Here is a 4708-nt window from a genome sequence, read left to right on the forward strand (position 1 = left end):
CGGTGAAAGAGAATTTTTAGCTTTGTAAATTTCCTTATTATGAACCTTCCTCCTACGATGCCATCATATATAAAGGGCACAAATCACTTTCTCCGAGAAATAACAGAACTTGTAATTCCTACTGACGCAATCCTGGTCACCATGGATGTTGCGTCCCTATATACAAACATCCCTCACCAGGATGGCATTGAAGCAATAATCAAGGCGTATAGCAATGACCGTGCAACAATTCGTGTCAATAATGACGTCCTCGCAACACTTATCGGGTTTGTTTAAAAAAATAACAACTTTGAATTCGAAGGAAGGCACTTCCTACAGACTCGGGGAACTGCAATGCGCACAAAGATTGCCCCTAAATATGCAAATCTTTTTATGGCCGATTTAGAGTCATGTTTCCTGTCTAGTCGCTCTCTGCAACCTCTGTTTTATAAGCGCTACATCGATGATATCTTTATGGTATGGGCACATCGGGAGTCATCACACATAGACTTTATTCCTGACTTCAACGGTCTCCATCCTAGTAATATGTTTTCGCATAGTTATTCTAAAACGAGCATTGATTTTCTTGACGTGAGAGTCAAGATCAGCGGGAATGCTGTTCCAACAAAACTCTTCGGGAAGCCGACGGACCGTCAACAGTAGCTGTACTTCAAGAGCTCACGCTCTAAATATTGCAAAACAAGTATTCCCTTTTCTCAAGCTCACAGATTCCGGAGAATATTCTCTACTTTCGATGAATTCGAACGCAACGCCAGTAATCTGAAACTCGTGCTATCCGAGCAGAATTATCCACGATCCATTGTCGATAAGGCCTTTGAAAGAGCACGTGCCATCGACCGAGAGCAAATCATCAATCAACCCCAACCCAAAATATCAAAAAACCAGCACCACAAACCTGGTGATTACATGTTGAGCCCGCCTTCGAAATCTAAACAATATCCTCAGGAAACATTACAGTATTTTGCAGCAAAGCGATAAACTACGCACCCTTTTTCCGGTATCACCACGCGTGGTATATCGACGAGGTAGAAACCTTAAGGACATATTGGTGCACTCGAAGAATAGGTCTTCCGACGTTTCTGGCTGTAGACCTTGCCGGACGGCCAGCGTGTAGATTTGTGAATATGTAGAAACCACCAAACCTGTCACCAGCACGAACTCTGAATTTTCTTTCGAAATCACTGGAAACCTCAACTGCGGTACTCCTAACGTCAGAGGGCACGGCATCTGGCCACCGGACAACATGGCTAAGCCGCGGCTGCTGCTTTTGCAGATTTTGCCGCAGATGCTGTTTTTCACGCCGACAACACGCGGGGCCGACTAGATGCCTTTTCTGCACCATCATCTTTGCAACGCCACCATTGGCTCACCATTGGTCAACTTCAAGTCAACGAGCATTACGTCATCCGCGGCGAGGCTACAAAAGGAAGAGCGGCACGTCGACTGCTACAGAGGGCACGGCATCTGGCCACCGGACAACATGGCTAAGCCGCTGCTGCTGCTTTTGGAGATTTTGTCGCGGATGCTGTTTTTCACGCCGACAACACGCGGGGCCGACGAGATGCCTTTTCTGCACCATCACCTTTGCAACGTCCCCACTGACTCACCATTGGTCAACTTCAAGTCAACGAGCATTACGTCATCCGCGGCGAGGCTACAAAAGGAAGAGCGGCACGTCGACTGCTACAGAGGGCACGGCATCTGGCCACCGGACAACATGGCTAAGCCGCTGCTGCTGCTTTTGCAGATTTTGCCGCGGATGCTGTTTTTCACGCCGACAACACGCGGGGCCGACTAGATGCCTTTTCTGCACCATCATCTTTGCAACGTCACCACTGGCTCACCATTGGTCAACTTCAAGTCAACGAGCATTACGTCATCCGCGGCGAGGCTACAAAAGGAGGAGCGGCACGTCGACTGCTACAGAGGGCACGGCATCTGGCCACCGGACAACATGGCTAAGCCGCTGCTGCTGCTTTTGCAGGTTGGTTCTTGGCATAGCACGGCCTCTTACCGAAGCGATAATAGATTTTCATTAGTCCTGCCGTGCCCTCGCAGGTGTTGTGCTACAGTGCGTGATTGCTGGTCGATGATTTTGTTACTGGTTATGTCGGGTGACGTTGAGCATAACCCAGGGCCTAAGTCGACTGAACTGTTAGAGTTTTTTATAGAGAATCAGGCGACGTGTGACTGTAATATGGGCGCTATAAATGAAGAAATTGCAAAACTGCACACAAAGACTGATAAATTGACTGATTATGTTGAAGTAATTAAGGACTTGAACAGGAGAATAGACAGTCTAGAGAACCTTGTTCCGCAACAAGCTGAAAAGCTGATTGTTTGAAACCCGAAGCCGACGGAACAACCTTTTAGTATTTGGTCTTCTTGAGGAGAATGGGGAATCCGAGTCGACCTTGAAAGCGGCGGTTGTAGACACGCTCTTTCGGGAAACGCTAGGAGTTCAAGTACAGACGGTAGAAAGGATACATCGCTTAGGCAAGAAGAAGCCAGGAAGTCCTAGGCCTGTAATTCTAGGATTTTATGACTCAAGGGAAAAAGAGCAGGTGCTGAGGAACTGCCTGAAGCTAAAAGGAAGCCAAATTAGGATCAGCAACGATTATCCGAAAGAAATAGTGAAGGTGCGTAAAAAGCTGTGGGCAAGCGCTTCAGTTGACAGGAACAATGGCAAAAGGGTCACCTTGGTCCATGACAAACTGAAAGTAAACGACCAGTTTTACGTATGGGACCATGGCCAAAATGAGCGGTGCCGATGTCACGAATATCGCCAAAATGACGCCTCAGGTGGTACACGGTCATCTCCAGCTTTAGGTAGTCGTCTTGATTCATAAGGAACTCCCACAGGAGCATAGCTACGCCTTCTAGTACTTAACGCGCGCAGTATCGTCAATAAAACTTCAGACTTAGAATATATTTTATTAGCACGAAGTCCTCACGTTGTGTTATTTACAGAGACATGGTTGAACAAGGATGTGCCTAATAACTGCATTATTCCTCCTGGTTACCAAATGTTCAGATGGGATAGAGACTCTCGTGGTGGCGGTGCAGCTATTATAGTTAAAAACTCTGTCTCGGCTGTGTTGGTTCATTTCAATCTTAACGAAACAGTGTGGTGTAGGATTACTTTTGCGAACAATGTGTATCTTGTTGGTGTAGTGTACAAGCCACCTGTTACTCAGCCAGAGTTTTTGGATAAGTTAAATTTGTTCTTGTGCGCTCATGTGAAAAGTACTACAAGATTAATACTGACCGGTGACTTTAATTTACCTCACATAGATTGGGAAGCTTTGTCCCCTGGGCACGTGGAGACTTCCAGTGCTGAAATATTGTTGGAAATATTGATTTCTTACAATCTAAGGCAAATTGTGAACGAGAAAACAAGAGTAACTCCTGAGTCCCGGTCACTGTTGGACTTGTTGTTTATATCCCAGAGAGTGGGCGATTACACACTCTCCGTTGAAGAAGGAATATCAGATCATAAGATGATTGCTATGGACATATTGCATAGTATAGGAAATCGTAAGCGACCCTATGTTCCTATTCCAATCAAAGATTATGTTCAAGCGGATGGCACTTCTGTAATCGATTTTTTGGAATGTGCATTTAGCCAGTTCCAGCTTGCCTGCGATTGTGAGTCCGTGGAGGAACTGTGGCAGCGTTTTAAAGGAGTTATAAATTATAGTTTAAACAGATTTATTCCGACTCGCTTTAAAAAGCAAAACAATAAAACCCGTGGATCAATCGTAAGATTATTCACATGAAGCGTAAAATAAATAGATTACGGAAAAGAAAAGATAGTAAAGACCAGATATCTCAGGTCCGTCGTAATTTGAAAACCGCATTAAATGAATCTAGGCAACAGTTCTTTAATCGGAGACTTGGCAACTTCCTGAAAGCATCGCTAGAAAAATTTTGGCGTTTTTTTTAGTGAGAAGAAAGAAAGCATCGATCATGTTCAAACCGCAGCCAAGATGGTTACAGAACGGAAGGAAATAGCAGACTGCTTCAATTTAATTTTTCAGTCTGTTTTTTCGAAAGACAATGGTAATAGCTAGGACGGTGAACAATTTAATTCATTCCCGTGCTGCACGGAAGATTTTTCAATAACTCGGGTGGGCGTATTTCAGCAGTTGCTAGAGTTGGATGTAAAGAAGGTTAGTGGGCCTGATGAAATACCGACTGCATTTTTGCAACGATATGCCGAGTGGGTGTCATTTTATCTAGAAGCTATCTTTCAGAAGTCTTTGCAAACTCACTCACTACCACAAGATTGGCGTAGTGCAATCGTAATACCTATTTTTAAAGGCGGAGTCCGAGCAATCGTGAATAATTATCGCCCCGTGTCTCTTACCTTTGTGTCATGTAAGCTTTTGGAGCACAATATAGCAAAACATATTATTATTTTTCTTGAAGAGAACCAGTTGCTTTACCCGCATCAACACGGGTTTCGAAGCAATGTTTCCACAGTTACGCAGCTAATCGAAACTATTCACGATTTTTCGTTGGCAATAAACGACCAGAGGCAGATAGATGTTATTTGTATAGACTTCGCAAAAGCTTTTGATAAGGTTTCTCATAATAAACTACTCTTCAAACTTCGACAAATCGGTATTAGCTCTACAATATTAGAATGGATTGAGGCTTATTTGATCAATCGCAGGCAGGTGGTGCGTCTTTACGATTGTATGTC

General features: G+C 44.4%; 1 pseudogene; it reads left to right on the forward strand.

Moving 5' to 3' along the window:
* Window positions 1-1798: 1798 nt before the first annotated feature.
* LOC121046473 lies at window positions 1799-2849 on the forward strand (annotated as a pseudogene).
* The last annotated feature ends 1859 nt before the right edge of the window (window positions 2850-4708 follow it).

The sequence above is a fragment of the Ixodes scapularis genome, unplaced genomic scaffold (assembly GCF_016920785.2).
Source record: "Ixodes scapularis isolate PalLabHiFi unplaced genomic scaffold, ASM1692078v2 PGA_scaffold10__122_contigs__length_95168666, whole genome shotgun sequence".
Taxonomy (NCBI): domain Eukaryota; kingdom Metazoa; phylum Arthropoda; class Arachnida; order Ixodida; family Ixodidae; genus Ixodes; species Ixodes scapularis.